Source organism: Natator depressus, chromosome 11 (genome assembly GCF_965152275.1).
Source record: "Natator depressus isolate rNatDep1 chromosome 11, rNatDep2.hap1, whole genome shotgun sequence".
NCBI lineage: Eukaryota > Metazoa > Chordata > Testudines > Cheloniidae > Natator > Natator depressus.
In genome coordinates, this window is record NC_134244.1 from 43,500,984 (window position 1) to 43,520,703 (window position 19,720).

Sequence of the window (19,720 nt, forward strand, 5' to 3'; positions counted from 1 at the left end):
TGTCATACTGCTAAATACAAAAAACCCCACATTTAAATAAAGTTTAACAGACAAACATAATAGCCAGACTTCAGGATAATACTTAATTCACTGCATTGTTTAAACACACACAAAATCTTTCAAGGTCCAACCCTGATGTAGGCAAAACTCCAGTTGACTTCAGGATCAGGCACAAAATGTGGGTTATTTACCTATGAAATAAGAATGATATCGGAGTAATTCTGCTCTATGAGTCTCTATGGTTAAATATGCAACCATATAGGATATTTTGCATGGTATATTTAACATATATACACATCTCCAAGTATCCAATATTTACCTGATAGACCAGAACCGTCTTTTTAAAGCCATTTCACCCGACAGGTGGTATATGTGTAATGTGTATAATGATTGACCTTGCAAAGTGTGAAGCCATTCTAACCTGTCATTAAAATGCATATTTTTTAAAAAACATGGTATACTGAAACACCTTTTTTATCTCTAGGGTCCAGTGCAAGTCAATGAGACTACTCACAGTCCATAAAGTTAAGTCCATTGTAAGACTTTGCAGGATCAAAGCTCATTTTTCAAGCATAAAATTATTCATGAATCAATTTCTACCATTACTTCATTTGTCCATACAAATGCAATACCACCTGTTTGTGCCTGCAAATTCATTAATTGTATACTCAAAATGTTTGTATTCAAAATTAGAGGCTGAAAATTTGGCCCTAAACCTGTGAGAAGCATAAAATAGCAAACTGTGAGGTCCTCCTACAGGCTCCGCTGCAGAAGTAAAGTAACAAACTTGCCATAATTGTTCTGATATGGATGATGCTGACATACAAACATGGAGCAACTTCATGACAAACATGAAGTTGGATGGAGGTGAGGGGGGAAACACTGCATCAGTGTTTGCCAAAGGAAGAAGCACAAAAATGGTGAAGAAAAAAATGTTTATTTGCAAGCTAAGATAGTACAAAATAGAAAAAATTAAAACAGCAAAAAAATTAAGTTCATTATATCATCATTTGATAGATGCAATAATAGCAGATGCAATAAAGATTTAAAAGATACTACAAGCTACTACAATGTTTGAGGCACAATCCTTAGATAGAGGCTTGAACAATGACAACCGGTGCTGTTTAACTTAGTCACATTTGCCAATTGTATAAAACAGGATTGCAGTCTGGCTGCATTTAAAAGTGTATCCTGGGTCCAATAGAATTGGTTAAGAATCTTATTTTAGAGCAAATGTAATGGCACTGAACAGGAGGCAAGCTTAACATTTAGTCCAAGTGAGGTCCCAGTACTCTTCGATGATGTTCACTAGGAGTTCTGTCAGCTAATGAGTTGAACCATCTGTAGCAGTTTCCTAACAGATGTGGAAAATTCCCATACTGAGTCACAACATCTTCTAAGGGAGAGATCTGTGGAGGGCTCCATCGACAACATTCCGAATGAAGGATAGGATATTTAGCCATCAGGAACTCAAATGTAGCAATTCTTCTTTGTAAATAATAAATCAGCTTTTTTTGCCAGAAGGCCTTCTATACACAAAATTCCCATTGACTTCATAATGAGTGCTATGCATGGAATGACTGAAGAATCAGAGAATCTTTTCTTTTCAGTCTAGTTCAAGCAGAATGAAATACAAAAAGTGAACAAACAGCACACATAGTAAAAAGCACACTGGTTGTCTGAAATGCCTTCACAATTAATATAATCCAATTTGCTTTCAGTAACAGACAAAGATTTTTCTTCCATATAACTTTTAGCTCAACTATCCTTTTAAATAATATGCCTGTGAGTTTGCACCAGTTGATGTAAACCCTCAACAAAAATCATTGTTTTTTTTAATTCAATGGCATTAGATATAACAATGTATTTTCACACTAGTGCAGTCACGCACATTAGACTGCCAGTAAGATTGTGACAGTTCTGCTTTCTGCTTGCAGATGTCACGAACATTAGATCTATCTTCACAAAACATTACTGCAAGTGTGTTCATCTGGGGTATCCTTATTCACAATAGGTGACCTTCATGGGTACATGTGACATTTAAAAAGAAAAGTTCTCCTTTATAACCTTCAGTGTGCTTTTAGTTATAAATTACTTGTAGAGTATTAGTAATAATAATTGATTTTAGCAGTAAGTAATAGTTATAAATAGGTCCCACTATTTAATGAAAGAAATGCCTCAGCCTTGAATTTTATTTATTAGTATCCAAGAACCTTCCACACCCCCACTAAGATCAGTTATTGCTTAATTAAACTAGAAAAAATGGCCAATGATTATTTTCAATTTCCCTGCAAATTTTACTTCTTTCTATTCACTTACATGATGATTTGAATACAAATGTTTGATGTACATAAGAAATTAGCTGAATTTTATCTTAAATGCTTATAAAAACTGGACTTTTATTTTCACGTGATGAATCAAAAAAATAGTCATTGAAGAGTTTTACACTTTATTAGCCACGTTATAGCTCTCCTTCTTAGTGTTCATAAGTGAATCAATAACAGAGATAGCGTAGGTACACTCAGGAAAGATATACTCTCAACTGAATTTTTTTGAAAAAAACACAATATTAAAATATACCACATTTTTAAGAAATGTAGTATTTCTGATCAAATGCTACAGTAGTTACATGTCCAGACTAGATAGCTAGTGATGTCCACAAACAAGAAACCAGAGACTAAAGATTGCAAACGGTCTAATGCAATCTCTCCATCAATAATGGCAAGAAGGTTTCCAATAAACAATCCCCAACTGGAAAATGATGGCAGCTGTCTGATTTTATTTTTGTTCAGTCACAATGCAGTGATAACTGACAAATAAAATGTAATGTCACATTATCATGATGCACATAAAAATATACTGTACACTTACATAAATGACAAGTCTGAGACACTATCTGTATATCATCTTTCACCACTAGCTGGCACCATAGCTTTAAAAATGTGGTGATGTAGCCCATTGTATATTTTACTAATTAACCACCCAGCCACATAATTTTCAACAGAAAACAATTATTCAAAGCAAATGAGAAATATTTGGGGTCATAAACTAAAATGAGTCTGAAGGTAGTATTCTCCATGATGACTAAGTCATTTGCTGAAAAAATAAATGTATAAAGTTAATGGACTCTGAGCTCATTTTTATTAAACAGAAGTAAATGGTTCTGTGCATAGACGTAAGGGTCTGATTTGCCCCCCGCCCCCAGATGAGAAAGTGTGCAGGTCACCATGTTGGGTTATGAGGGGTATAAATCCAAATCAGTTGCCACTTTACCAGACTTTCCAGTCCCAAATAACCTCACAGGGCACATCAGGTTCACTCCTAAGGAAGCTTCTTTACTGGACCTGCTAATAAAACTCACACAGTAGGTCTCTTTTGCTGGTTTCCCTCTCCTAGTCACCGCCTGTACATGATGCCCCAAGAGCCTAGGTTTCTGCTCTGGGATTGGAGTAGCCCTGACACTCCTAAAATCTGCATTGCTGTGCTCTGTTCTGACTCTTTCAGAATGCCTTTAGAAGAGATGGCAAGCAAATACATGGCAGCCATCACAAATTGTCCATTAGCTTTATACTTGTTTACGTGAAAAAGAAAACTAAACAAAAATGTATGTGTAATACAGATATCAGTACCCTGGGACTAACTGAGCAGAAGTAAAGCAAATCTGGAGCCTGAACGTGCCCTCCTGTGTGAAAAGCCCCAAGGAGGTTTAACACTGTGAGGAAATCGTTACTAAGAATAATCCAGTTTCCCACATCCACACAACAGAAAAGCCACTCTGAAACGTGGGGCATGCACAGAGGACTTGTGCAGTTACAATGGCTCTTCTGTCCCCCAGTGATTTACCTTTGAGCCCTAGCAGCACAGATTCATTGGAGCCAGGCCCCTCTGGCCATGATGGCTCCATGGGGGGATTGTCAGGAAAGTTTGTGCAACATGTGGCTGTGCTGCTGTACTCATTTTTTCAGCTATCTTCCACAGAGACAGAGAGAGAATGTTTTGCACCTTGACTAGCAATGTCATCCACATTACAGATTCTGTGTAATATCTAGCCAATACCCGCTTTTCCCCACAACGGTTGAACAGGTCTCCTCTCTCTCCCCACAGAAAAGCTCACACCACTGAGACAACAGGAAATCCCAAATGCACAATGTATTTGTGGGAGGGGTGATATTCAATGAGATAGAAGATAGCAGTTTTAATCCCCAATCTGAGAAAGTACACCTCTTACATGATTTTTTTGTCCTAAACCATTTTCTGGATGTGAGGAATATAACTCTTAAAATAGTCTGTATACAGCACTACAAGGTACTCTCTGTTCCCAATACCCTTGAAATCAGTGGGGCCATTACAGAGTACGGCACTCCTCCATGTTGGTAAGGGTATCAGAATCTAGCCGTAAGACAGCACCATAGCACCTTGCTTCACTACCAGAGCAAAAAGAGGAGCAAAAACAGCAGTTGCATTAAGCACTTCTGTCACTGAAGAGGTTACACACAGGCACAGCATTTATCTGTGCTAATGGAGTGAGACTTCATAAAGTCTGTAGTCTTGACTGAGACCACCATTTCTCCTAGGTTATGGATTTGGAAGGATATATGTGGCAGAATTGGGGGTTATTGAATAAAATGTCAGCAACTATTAAAATTGGTGCCACATTTTTTCCTTCCTCTAATTAAAAACTGTTGCTTTTCAGAAAAAATCCTGAAGAGTAATAAGAGGAACACTGCCAAAACATATTTTCTTTCGATGTTTTAAATCTCTCTAAGGTCGCTCCACTTGCATTCTTGGCCAATGTGGCAGTTTTTTCTAAGCAGGTTTCAATCCTGCATTGGCCAGGGTTGTGAATGTGAACACTTTATTGTCTAATTTCTTTTAAAAACAGAAGAGCACAAAGAAACAGCAATGGCCACCTCTCCATTATGAAAAAAAAGATTGTGTGGGGGTGAAAGCACATATCTTTTCACAAGATGTTTAATATCAACATTTCTTAAATACATCTGGCGTTTACAAATGCCTAAATGTTGTTTGTTACAAGTTATCCTGGCACTGTGTTGTTTCTGCAACTAAAGTTAATACAACAGATTTTGAGACTGAGCTTTGTCTAACAAAACCCTGTCAATAAACAATAAGTTACAGCACCTTTCTAGGGTGCTACAGTTGCCATTCATTGCTATATGTTCTGTCATGGCATCAACACATCATAATGTCACAACAGAGCATGCTGGTGTTGCACTGTCCCTAAGTTATTTTGGGTTACTTTGATGGTCCTGCACACGCTCAATAGAACAGTCCCATGTAACCGAGGCAATTCCACAAAATTCAGGACAGATGGCAATGTGAGACAAAGGGTCATAAATTGGAGAAACACTAGTTACAGTGATTGCAGTAGAGAAGCTTGTAATGGTTGCAGTACGATAAAGAAGTGCTAGAATTAATCCACTGCTATCTGTCTTTATTTTGCTAACCCATTTGAGTGGACGCCACAGCACTGAGACTACATTAATCAAAATTTGGAATGACCTGCTTTTCATTGCAAACTGCAGTTATCTTTCTTTACTGATTGGCCTTGACCTGTCAGCTGCATTTGGTACTGCTGACCCCAGGGATCTTTTGAAGAGCCTTGAGTACTATGTTGGGTTGTCTGACTCCATTCTTGCTTGGTTTAATTCATATTCTTCTCAACGTACCCATTTTATTTCCAATAGAAATTGCTCATTTAATTGCACTGTAAGTTTTATGGGGTATGCCCCAGGCTACGTTCTTTATGCCAAGCTTCTCAGTATTTATATGGAGAGCGGTTGGGAAGGCACTTACAAAGCAAAATCAGGTTTCACAAAACTGACAATTTTCACCTCTTTATTTTGTGCAAAAAGCAATTCTCTGCAGTAAAACACAGTTTCTATGTCACAAGCATAGACTTACTTGTCAAATGTATACTTTTTTATTTAATGAACTTCAATGTATATTTTTTTCCTCATAGATTCAGGAGCCCTTTTCTTAGTGCTGATGCATATTCAGACTAGAGATGGACCCAAACCACATCTTTGCATCTAACCACTCCTGAAGTTTGTGGGGATGGGGCTGATAATATGAACCCAAATCTTAATTTTGTAGTTCAGTTCCAAGACATTGATATTAGTGCTGCTGTATAAACTCCTCCCTTTAGCTCTGCCAACCTCCTGATGTTTCCAATCCCAGGCATCAATAAACATGCTAACTACTTGGTGTATTTGTGATGTTTGCTAAAATATACAAGGGATTAAAACTGAGACTACAAAACTATTTCACCTAATCAGTTCATCTGGATCTGATTTCCAGTTTCCAGAAAGGCATTCAAATATTACGTGTCGTAAACAGACTCTTATCAGAGCAGTCCATAAGCCTGCATAGGAGTGCCACTTCTTTTAATAGGGTTAGGTAGAAGGCAGATGGACCATAGCATTGCAGCCAGTATTTAGGACCATCAGATTCTTTGATCACTAGTTGACTAGGGAAACAAAAGGCAACCAAAGTATAAGGTATGGGTACTAAAAAAAGGATGCTATATACATTCTGATTTTCATTGCATACTTTGTATTTATAGTATATTTCAAAATGCAGACCTGGGCCTCTGGCTCATATATTTTACTTTATAATAGAACTAATTAATTCTACTAACAATCTCACAATCTCTCTTGCAAAATTTAAAGTAGCATTACCTTTCAGGAGTTCTGGGAGAGGGGATACATTTATTTTAATGATAGAGAAGAACAGGACTAACTTGGGCCCTGCTTCTCCAATTTGTTCTCCCATACAGATGCAATTGCAGGATTAGGGCCTCAGAAAGCAGAATACTGACACTGTATTACTTAGAAATAAAACAGATTTTTCTTGTGAGTATTGTTTATTTTTAACATGTAAGTAAGTTTGTTTTGTGCAGTGCAAGTCATCACATTTAAAAAAAGATGGAGAGGGCTCAGAGGTGAAAAATTAAAATTAAAAAGGTATGAAAATAAAATGTATGAAGAAAAGTTTTGAGAACTGGGTAAAAAAAGAGACGAAGAGTGATAGGAGACATGACAACCATTTACAAATAAAGGAATATTATAAAAAGGACATTATATAAAAGGACTATACTGGTTTCACTTATCAAACAAACAAAGCAATGGACAACAATTTGTGAAGGACCAGAATGCAAACCTTGAATCCAAATAACTCCAAACTTCAGGAAAATTCAGATCTGAATCTGAATTTTGTGACTTGGGCCAACATCTAGTAAAACGAGGTTAAATGCAGCAGGAAAATTTTAGACTATTATGTAAACACAACTTGACAAAATGCAGGAATGACTGAGATTCTATGTCATGTACCCCAGTTTTACACTCAATTGACTTAGGTGGAGTTATTCCCAGTTTCTTCCATATATAAGTATGATCAAAGACAGCCCAAGGGAGTCTGCGGCTATGTCCACACTAGAGAGCTTACAACAGCACAGCTGTACTGCGCCGCTTTAAGATCTCTCATGTAGTCACTCTATGCCCATGGGAGAGAGCTCTTCTGTCAACATTATTAAATCACCCCCAACAAGTGGCGGTAGCTATGTCGGTGGGAGAAGCTCTTCCACCGATATAGCACTGTGCACACTATCACTTCTGCCAGCATAATTTATGTCGCTCAGGGGTGTGCTTTTTTCACATCCCTGAGCAACATAAGTTTTGCAGACAAAAATGGTAGAGTAGACATGGCCTCCACAGTCAGTATCCACCCACCACTGTACGAAAAAGATTTTTTTTCTTTCTATATCTTCCACCGCACAATTCTCCAACAACTTTTTTACTATATCAACAAAAACAAAAATATTTACTCCTACTAATCTGCAGTGCTTGGCTCAACAGCAAAAGTAGGAGAACTTGAGAATCAGGAATAAGGGCATTCTTACTCATTAATAACTGATTTTTCTTCTTCAGATCACTCACATTGACCTTCTTTTCAGACCAAAGTCTCCCTGTTGAACAATAACTGCCAGGGCAATACTCTGATTGAGACCACGTGTCGTAACAAGCTGTATTTTGGCTTTAACTTTCAGCTCTATGTCTCAGTAGCACGCACATTACAGAAGGGGAAAAAAGCACCTTAAAAAATAAACCAGGGAATACTGTTTTTCATTTATGGTAAACTTAGTCACCTGCCTGTAGCTGTATGTGACACTCTTAGGCAAAAAAAAATGATTCTTTCCCCGCACTCAGTACTATAAAAAGCACACAGATATATTCTGTCAAATTCATTATATGTGTGTAGATTTTTCTCAAAAGTGATAGGAAACATATCAAATCTGTGTTCTCAAAACGTTTAGCTGTGACACTTGGAGTATCTTCCCAGACTTAAGAACAGCTCTTTGTGGCTTGAAAGCTTGTCCCTTTCACCAACCGAAGTTGGTCCAATAAAAGATAATACCTAACCCACCTTGTTTCTCACACCATGTTTATTCTGGAGAATACCCATTTACAAAACAGTTCCCCCACCTGACCTCCATCCCCAGTTAAAAACACATCCCTGTTTTGCAGCATAGATGGGAACAAACTATGATGTATCCATGTTCCCAAACCATGCTACAGTCTGTGACTTTGAAGGGTTGTAGCACAATTTAGAAATTGTAACAAGGTAGCAGGATCTACAATCCTACACAGGTATTCAGGGCTTCTAAACAAACCCAGGGTGCAAGCACTACGTTCTGGTCAGAGGGATGTAGGAACAGGAACAGGGAAGTCCCGCAGGAACAGTTAGATTTGGGGAGAAAATTTAGGCTTGAGGTTTATGTTCAATTATTTAAATACCAACAAAGCAGAACCCCAAGAAGGGAGTGAATTTGGCTTTTCTAGACAGTGTAGACATTATTTGGCTTAAAACATGGCCCAGTCCCCTCAGTACCATACAACAAAACTGTGTTTTAACCATGTTTTAGTGTAGATGGGAGTTTAGTTACTAAGTAATGGTATCTATATACTGTGTATTCAGTCCTGAATCCCACCCTAGTGTCTTTGCACTACTCCAGCATAGCCATGTCTTATGTCACCCTCCAGACAGCCCCCAGCATGCGTGGCATGCTAGAGGCCTTCCTCTGAGAAGGAGGCATGGCTCGAGTGCTCACACTACCCTCCAGCAACCCTCAGCTAATGAATAGCCTCCTGGGGGCAGAGACAGCCAAACACAGCTGCACCCATGTAGCACGGTAGTGAAGACAAGCCCTTAGGCTCTGTTCACACTAGCACACCAAACAGCAGCAGCTAGAGGTGGTCAAAAATGATTAAGAGTGTTCTTGCAAAAAATTAAAAATCCAGGGGTTCATAAATTTATTCAAAATGTTTTGATTGGAACATTGTCAGTTTGGAGTTTTTTCTCTTCTGTCTTTCCCTTTTTACTACTTTCCCCTTTTGACACTGAAAAAAAGAGTGGAAGGGAATGGGAAAAAAAGGAAAAATTGAAATGCAAAAATATGAGAACCAACTTCTTTTGGTTTTGGAGTTCATAAAAAAATTAAAATTTCAAAAAAATAAAACGTGACACAAATTTCTGTTTTAAAAAAGACTTTTTTACAACACTTTTTAAATCAAAACATTTCTACCATCTCTTGCCACAGCAGTATTTGAAAATTCACATCAAGCACTGTTCCAATTATTGATAACTGACTGTTTGTAACTAGCAAACATTAATGCCCCAGTGCAGAAAGGGATTAAAAAAAAATACACAAATGTAAGCACATATATATTTGTTAAAACCATGATGCAATCCATAGGTTAAAGTAGAAATTGGTGACAAAGGGTCACTGAACCAAACAAAAGGGTAAAAAGAGAGCTGGCAGCAGGTGAGTAGCTAGTGATATTGCTAAGTGTAAGAATCATCCACAATTGGCTAACAGTAATAGCTCTCTCCCGAGTCCCGCTATTAGCCACTATACACATTACAGTCATGCTCAGGACTGGCTGAACTTGTGCTTCCCACTGGTCAGCTTGGAATATTACATCAGGGCAATAGTTAAAGAGTTCCTTTCTTCTGTCCAAGTGGCCTGAGAATGGCTTCATTCACCAGGGAAGCAGAGGATAATCTTTAGCCAGGAAGAACCCTCCCAGCATAATGGGAGCAACCTCCGTACCATTAATGGCCACAGTCACCTGGAGGCAGCTTCCTTTATTCATAAAGGCAAACAGAGCCGAGTTCCAAAAGATCCTAGCATCATGGGACCTTTGCAGACTACCATTTATGTTTATGCACCTTCGACGGTGCTCAATTAGGCATTGGAGCACCAGGAAGAAATACCCCTTTCTGTTTATAAACTCTTGAGCCCTGGTGAGAGGGGCAAACAATAGGCACCTGGGTCCCATCAATTGCTCCCAATACAATTTGGGAACTCTATGTGTGCAAAACCATCGATAATCTCCTGAGCATTACAAGCTTTATAACTTGGTGCAGTACCTTAATGCACAGCATCACACACCTGTATGACAATGCCCCTAACAGTTGATCTCCCTATGCCAAATTGGTCTACAGATTCAGACATCTGAGGCTCACTCTACAGCATTAAAAACAGCAGTATAAGCATTGCGGTTCGGGCTGGAGCACAGACTCTGAAGTACTTTACACACCAACTAGAGTGCGTCAACTTAGTATGAACTAACCCCCCCCACCCCCCCGTGTAGACAAGGCCTCAGTTGGAGTAAGTTGACACAGCTCCATCAAGGTCTCAGGAGCTTACATCAGCTGAGGATTTGATCCTATGACTTTTAAAGACTTTATCCAGGAATTTTTTATGTTTTGAGGACATTGTTAAAAAAGAGTTAGATTCCACCAACACTACAAAATCATCAAAGTGTTTCAATCACATTGGGGACAAGAGTATTGTAACCAGTTCCCTTGACATATAGTAAGTATAGGTTAGAGGGACACCATGTTGAGTGTGATTGTGTGACACATGGCCAGAAAGGGTTAAACATCCTGCAAATTAAACAACCCTTAAAAACATGTGGGTAGATAATGTTTGTGTTTTTGTGTAAATACATATATATGGATAGGGGGTGGACAATGTAATCAACAGTCCTTGTCTATGCTGTAGTCTGATAATTCAATCAAAAGAACATACTAGCATATAAATGAATTGTAAATACAGGATCTCTCTGTATTCATCTCTCTTTTAAATGTATAGCAAGTCATCTGTGAATGGTGGAGGAACAAGCAAATTGCCTTATGTTAATTCATATAGCTAAGTACTGGTGATGGACCTCCTTCAAAGTCATGCTAATTACCTTTTGTTCCCGGAAGAACTCCAACTTGTCAAAAAGGACATGAAATTGTACAAAAGATCCTTGGGTACTGATCCTGTTCATCTCAGATCCGCCTAAGGCTTCATACAGGGGAAGCTTAGGCCATAAGGACTGAGATCCCAGTCCTAAACTGGAACACCCTACAATGACATTGGACTATAACCTATGAACTATTTCTGAAATAACTCTTTGCAACTACAAAGATCACCATCTCTGCTATGAATCTGAATCTTAAGAACTGAACTCATGTCTGTATGTATATTGATCTTTTAACCATACTCTCTCTCTTTTGTTTTGTAATAAATTTTAGTTTAGTTAATAAGAATTGGCTGTATGCGTGTATTTGGGTAAGATCTGGAATAGTCAATAACCTGGGAGGTAATGTGTCCGATCCTTTGGGATTGGTAGAACCTTTTCTTTTATATGATGAAATAAGATTTTCAGAAATCTTCACCATATTTGACATTGGTACCTGGATGGAGGCCTGAGGCTGGATCACTTTAAGGAAACTGTGTTGTTTGAACTTCTGAGTAACCAGTAAGGTATAAAAGAAGCTGTTTTATGCTGGCTTGGTGAATCTAAGTATTGGAATATTCACCAGCTTCTTGGGGATTGTCTGTCTCATTCTTTGCAGTTCACCCTAATTGAGTGATCACAGCTGGCTCCCACTGGGACCCTGGTCACAGGTTGCAAACCACATTTCATCTGTGTTTGAGCATCAGTGTTTTTGCAAGCATTGATACAAGCTATGGTGTGGGCAAAGCCTTACATTATGAAAACTTCTAGATAGTTCAACTTCTCAACAGGACCCAGAGGAGATCAAATGGATATTTCACAAAAGTCCACGTTTGTCTTCTTCTTCTATCTAATCCTGCTAAGTACTGTTTACTTGAAATAGTTTTCTCATAAAAAAAAAAAGACAACATTTCCAATGTGAATGCTGTTTCAGTTATGTGAAATCACTTGTTAAAAAATTAATTACTGTCTCAAAATATTATTCCATTTTTATGTATTATACAGTTGACCTTATCTTAGATTTTTGTTTGTGTAAACTGCTTACATTACTATCTTTCATATTAATATATGGAAAATGATTAATTATATGGTCAAGGAAACCAGGAGAACTCAAATCAACTGTGTCCTGAAGGCACGAAATGTCATCAGGTTATATATTGCCATAAATATTTCTAGTATATTCAGCAGTTTCCAACTGTGCCTGTTGCAATGTGACCTACAGTATTTGGTAAGCAGGTGTACACTGTCATTACTGTGGTGAAATCTGAACATATTAGTGCCACACAAATGGTTTTATCTTTTAATATGATTTGCTGTCTCAGAAAATATGTCCCTGTTTTTCAGGCGTTTAAAAGTAAATTTGGCCCTAGAAATTAGCTGCTGCTGTTGTTCACTAACACCTACACAGACATCTTGTTTTAGGTTAAATCCTCCCAGTTGATTTTACACATACATCTCAAATAAGCAATTAAAATAGCTACAATGTGTTAATGGGGCTCTGCCGTTCTCTATGGTTTTATGCTAGATGCACAGCTTTCACTTTGGAGCTGCAGGTGTAGTCCAGAAAAAAAATTAAGGAGAGGGGTACTTAGAAGAAAACATGTGGAAGTCACCTATGGTCCTGACACAATCTTAAATTAAGACCATTTCATATAAAAGGGGGAATTGTGTTTGTATTTAGAACTATTTATTCCTAAATAAAAATGTTCTTCCGGTTTATAGGGAGAAATGAATGATATACAGCTGCTTACTCAAAAGTGGGATCACTAGACAGATGTCGTATTTTTCTAAGATATGTCTTAAGGTGAAAGTCTCATTGCAAACATTAGTATAAAATGTGGATGGGAGACACTCCCTGGAGGAATCAACAAATTCATTTTGGCACCTTGTGATAGACACATCTCTATTTACATATGTTTTGTGCTATATATAAAAAGAAACTGTACCCATGTTCCTCAGATAAGTACTCTGAAAGTCTCAAAAGACAAGAAGTTTCCCTCAGCAAGAATAGACGAGGAAATATTGTATGTAAAATCAATTTGAGATCACCTTTTAAAAATTTCAGACATTTTTTAAAATAAAGCACCATTTGTGAACAGAACATGGAAAACAAAAAGATAAGGCATCCTACAATCATAAAGCAGGATCCTAGCCACTGGGAACAGTAAACATAAGTGGGAGAATAAGTGCAGAGTAGGAATTGCTTATTTGAATGTAATATGATATTTTTTAAAAACTCTGGGATAATCCTTCATGAAACAATTTTTAGGGAGCTATTGTTTATGCTGGAAGAGTAGTCACAACTGTGCTTTATATAATGTACTCAGAGTCAGGAGAGTGTGTAAATTCAGATTAGAAAATAAAAGTGAGAGTTTTCCATATTTAGCAGTGAGGGAAAAAAAGCATTTTGAATCAATCCCACACATTTTAATCCAGTCCCAGATGGAAGGCTAACTATTGGTTGAATGCTAACCATGTGTTTGAGCTGTACAGATCTGAAAACCCCTCCCAAGCCAGATCTGCATTGCAGTCAGTGAAGGAACAAGATTTATTTCCTCTACCCTCTTCACATGCACAGATATGTAGACAATCAGGAAATTCAGTTGCAGATCGCCCCGAGTAATACACTATAGCCTGTAATGTTTAGTATTTACCTAATAATACAATTATTTCTTATTAATGTCTTCCAAGCTGTTAATCATTTATGAGGAATTAATAATCATCTAAAATATTAAGGCTTATTCATACAATAAAATATTACTCTGAACACTTTGATTTAAGGAGCAGAAAATGTCTTACCTGAATTGCCGTAAAGCTCATGTCCTGGGTTTGTTTTCGCGTTTGGTAATATTACTTCTGTGAATTTCTCTTTCCCATTCATGGATCATTTGCTTGATATCTTAGGATCTTTTCTTTCCTGTGGAGAGGACACCCACATTAGTTAGATCTGTGCCAAAAAATCTTATATTTATTCTTTGCCTCTTTCCATATTGTGATGATTTCTTTATATATATATTTGAGCAGGGCTGAATCTAAGTGCATTCATTAGTATTACCTTCAACACGTTAGCCTGCATCTTAACAGGGTTTTCAATAGTGGTAAGCTAACTCAATTGAGCTAACAAGATTGAAAAAACTCACCTTTTTCTCCTGACAAAACACACCCAATCTCTTTGTCCTTGTTCAGGCTACCGGCCTGGTCTATACCACAGAGTTAGATTGCTATAAGGCAGCTTATGTTGACTTAACTCTGTAAGTGTCTATACTAAAATGTAGTTCCCACCGATGTAAATCGACCACTTCACTGACTTAATAACTCCACCTCCACGAGAGGCATAGCACTTAGGCTGACACAGTGTCAGTGTAGACACTACATTGCTTACATTGACTGTTGCTGCATTCCAGAAGCCATCCCACAATGCCCCACACTGACAATTAAATTGGTGCAAGCACTCCTGGTTAGCTCACATGCCAGCAACACCAGAAGCGTAGTGTGGACATGCAAAAGCAATGTAATTACTGTGGTGGCTGTACATCGACATAAGTTAGGTTGATTTAATTTTGTACTGTAGCCTTGCCCTAAGATTTAAAGGTGATGTGTTTGCTGACATTAACACATTTGAAAAGCATACACAAAGCACACTGCCTCAAGTTTTGCCCATTATCGTTAAGCTGGTCAAGTTTGTTGACCATCAACCATCAACCTCAGCCTGGACCAGTCCACACAAGAGATCCACTTCCTGGACACTACTGTGCTAATAAGCGATGGTCACATAAACACCACCCTATACCAGAAACCTACTGACCGCTATGCCTACCTACATGCCTCCAGCTTTCATCCAGACCACGCCACACGATCCATTGTCTACAGCTAAGCTCTTCGATACAACCGCATTTGCTCCAACCCCTCAGACTGAGACAAACACCTACAAGATCTCTATCAAGCATTCTTACAACAATACCCACCTGCTGAAGTGAAGAAACAGATTGACAGAGCGAGAAGAGTACTCAGAAGTTACCTACTACAAGACAGGCCAAATAAAGAAAATAACAGAACGCCACTAGCCATCACCTTCAGCCCCCAACTCAACCTCTCCAATGCATCATCAAGGATCTACACTCTATCCTGAAGGACGACCCATCACTCTCACAGATCTTGGGAGACAGGCCAGTCCTTGCTTACAGACAGCCCCCCAACCTGAAGCAAATACTCACCAGCAACCACGCACCACACAACAGAACCACTAACCCAGGAACCTATCCTTGCAACAAAGCCCGTTGCCAACTGTGTCCACATATCTATTTAGGGGACACCATCATAGGGCCTAATCACATCAGCCACACTATCAGAGGCTCGTTCACCTGCACATCTACCAATGTGATATATGCCATCATGTGCCAGCAATGCCCCTCTGCCATGTACATTGGTCAAACTGGACAGTCTCTACGTAAAAGAATAAATGGACACAAATCAGCTGTCAAGAATTATAACATTCAAAAACCAGTCGGAGAACACTTCAATCTCTTTGGTCACTCGATTACAGACCTAAAAGTGGCAATTCTGCAACAAAAAACCTTCAAAAACAGACTCCAAAGAGAGACTGCTGAATTGGAATTAATTTGCAAACTGGATACAATTAACTTAGGCTTGAACAAAGACTGGGAGTGGATGGGGCATTACACAAAGTAAAACTATTTCCCCATGTTTATTCCCCTCCCCCCACACTGTTCCTCAGATGTTCTTGTCAACTGCTGGAAATGGCCCACCTTGATTATCATTAAAAAAGGTTTATTCCCCCCCACTCTCCCGCTGGTAATAGCTCACCTTACCTGATCACTCTCATTACAGTATGTATGGTAACACCCATTGTTTCATGTTCTCTATGTATATAAATCTCCCCACTGTATTTTCCACTGAATGCATCTGATGAAGTGAGCTGTAGCTCACGAAAGCTTATGCTCAAATAAATTTGTTAGTCTCTAAGGTGCCACAAGTACTCCTTTTCTTTTTGCGATACAGACTAACACGGCTGCTACTTTTAAAGTCTAGGGTAATTCAACCAGTTCAGATTTTTAAACACATACACTGCCTTGCCTACATTAGATTTTTCAAATGTGTTTGCTAACACATTCTAACATTATCTCTTTAAATCCTAGCCTGGGAAATGGGTTAACTGGTAATATTAGGTCCTTTATTCTCTGAGCCAGCCTATCCTGTGATCCAGCCACTGGAATGCAACTTTGTTCACATTCACACATTACGCTGACACCTCAGGAAGCTGCCTTTGCCTGATTTTTGGAGGTCTTATTCATTATTTGGTAAGTCTGAATAGGCCTTGGAAAAACATGCCTGGTAAGCAATTTCCCCCTCATTTTTTGTCAGAGGCGCTCTCTTTTATTCAAGAAAACCATTTGTTCAATAATACAATTTAAAAAGAGAAAAATGCCATCAAAACAGTCTGACAGGAAAAAAGGGAATAAGATTGAGCTAAAACCACAAAACCTAAACAATAAATATGTTCAGATTTGATTAGTGTTTAGCATGTTAAAGAGATTTGAATTGTCTACAAAATTGTATCCAACTCACAGTAATCCAAGATGTAGATTATTTTTCCATATGGTAAAGACTAATTGCAGAGTGTGTGTGCACGCAAAATCTTTACAAAATATAAACACTTTTATATGGTATGCTGCTTATAGAAAAAATCTCTCTCCTGACCCTGAATGAAAACCAAATATACAGCATCTCCAAGGGAAAAAAGCTGTTTAAAAGTGCTTTTAGTTGAGCTACCTGCTGACTATTTAATATTCTGTTTTCACTGTTATAGCCCATGAGAGTCACAGCAACCAGATGTGCCTCTTTGGGGGACAGAAGTCATACAATGCAAGTCTAAGACAACAGACAGACTAGAGCAGTCATAATTTCAGGGGGAAAAGGTGTTCGGAGTTATTTGTTGGGTTCCTTTTGTTATTGTGTGCATGTATATACATTATATACACAGAGAGAGAGACTTTTAAATAGAATAGATAAAAACTTATTTAAACCAAACAATGTTTAAAACAATAAATTTATAGCTTGTTCAGATTTTTCATCCTGACACCTATTGTCATTTTGGCTTTAGACATTTTAACATTAATTGAGTGAAGTGAATGTTTGCAGTCTACACTGGATAAAAATGAATATAACTAAGACTAACAGAATTTAAATACATTTACATACTGTGTATGTTCCTGTGTTTGCTCAATAAAAGTTGGGTAATAAAATCAAATATAGAGGTCAGAATGATGGGTCCTAAATAAAGAAATTTCAGATTATATATAATAGTTCAAGCTTCTGCAGTAGCATCCATATTTAAATATACAATATTCTTATAAATCCAGGGAAAGTACTGTATACTGAGCAGCCTACTGCCTTGCAAACTCATCTTGACTTTCGTGAACCATACAGCACTTTTTAAACCACATGCTTTTTAAAAGTACAAACTACTGTCTATCAGATTTGTCATTGTGAAGGGGAGCCTGAATATCTGCAAAAGCAGCTGGAAAAAAAGGAGACATCTTAGTTGCCTCCACTGGTAGCTGCTGTTACTTAATATGACACATTATAGGGAAAGAGGAAAGTAGAGCCACCAGCAGAATGGATAAAAATAACTACATTACATTTCCATGTAAACAATGTTGTATGATCACAAATGGAAAGGGATATGTCCAGGAGATATGATTAATCAGTTTGAGAATCCCTGGGGCATGCTATCTAGCTAACAAAAATGCTATAAACTCCTGTAACTCACTGGCAAAATTAGTAAATTATATTCTGTAGTTCCTTAGTTATTCAGAATGGTCCCATTATCATTTTTTGTTTATACCATTATATCCCAGTTTTACAAGAGGAAGATTGTCCTGAATCTCTGTTATTTCATCTATGCTGATACTTAGTCCTACATCCAGTTCCGGTAAACTAATGTGAACCTGTGTAATGTGAAATCATCAGCCACAATTCACCATTGCCCTGCACTTTATGTAGTCCTTGACCAATGCAAAGTGAGTGTAAAATGTGTGTAAAATGCTACCATTCTAAGTTAGTAGCATTTTACTACCACTTTACGTTTGTGCAAAGGACTTGATGAAGTTCATGGTGACTGTGAATTAGGACTATTGAACTCAAACTTGATCTGCCTGTGGATTGGTAACAAGATCAAATCAGAGGAAAACAGAGTTCCAATACTACTGAACGTTATTTGAAATGATTTACGCTTCTAAAATTATTGTGATAACTGCAGGTGATACATGCAAATTAAACCTACTTTCTTGGGACTGAGATTTTTACAATAATGTCTGAAAACATCATTACACAAAAAGATGATTATAGAAAAAAAATCTTTAAAGGAACTAATAGGAAGATTACCCTGTCTACTATGTTTTGTGTTAATGAACAGAATATTTCTATATAACTGTTTACTCGTGTTTAATATTTTGTTAAACCAAACGTATTGATATTATATGAACCACATTAGTCCCTGAGAAACCATCACCTTTCTCCCACATTGTCATAGATGGATCAGAGTTTATTATTTTACCTTTACGTTCTCTCCTTATGAGTATTATTACTCCTTTCCAATGAAGTATTCACTGTATATTACACTGTTATCAATTGTATTTTATTTACTGCATGACTGCAAAGTTAAATTCCACAGATATAGCCTAAGTCAGAGTACTACTGTTTCTAGTCTTAAGTTTAAATATAAATAAAAAGAGTACATCTTGAGACCTCAATAACTTCTTGGCTTTTGCAGTTGAAGGAATACTAAAGAGTCGAACCACGTCACTCTTTGACTGCTGTAAGGCAATCCTAGCAAAAACCAATAGCAGACTTTTTGCAATTTTTTTTAGTTTAAAAAAAGTTTTGGTCAACACTTGCTACAATGATCGTTAATTAGCTTTGTTACCCATAGTACCTAATTCTGTAGGAAACAGAGCATGAGTAAAACAAAAGCCAAATTTAGGGGAACTATTTTATTTGAAAACAAAGCTAGTTAAATGCAGAGAAGTTTGTTTAAATATCAGATATTAAGGGCCAGCTTTGGATTTTTGGTAATGGCCACTAAGAAGCCATCTCCCCACTAACTGAGAATAGCCAGAGCACAATAGCAATCTGATCACATCCCCTCCCATCTCCAGTACACTCCATACACCAGGTCCAAGGATATACCATCTCTGCCCCAACTTGGTGGAATGCTTGGTTGATGAAATCCAGTAATTTTCTAACCCCTTTGCAGCAACTGGAGTGAACTAGAGCATCTGGCCTGAATCTAAAAGAGTAGCTATCTTCTGAGTACTATAGATTTAAGATACTCTATCTATAGAAAGAAGAGTCATTAGATACTGTGCTGGAGACTATGGAGACCTTTTCCC

The 19,720-nt window shown here is 37.8% G+C and overlaps 1 long non-coding RNA gene across 1 annotated transcript in view; it reads right to left on the reverse strand.

Annotated features, from left to right (window-relative positions):
* The window catches only part of LOC141996011 (uncharacterized), a 467,623-nt gene that overhangs the window by 443,496 nt on the left and 4,407 nt on the right, over nucleotides 1-19,720 (reverse strand). Inside the window, exon 2 of the long non-coding RNA XR_012641459.1 lies at nucleotides 14,109-14,226. This is a non-coding gene — a long non-coding RNA (uncharacterized LOC141996011). The remainder of the gene's footprint in view (nucleotides 1-14,108; nucleotides 14,227-19,720) is intronic.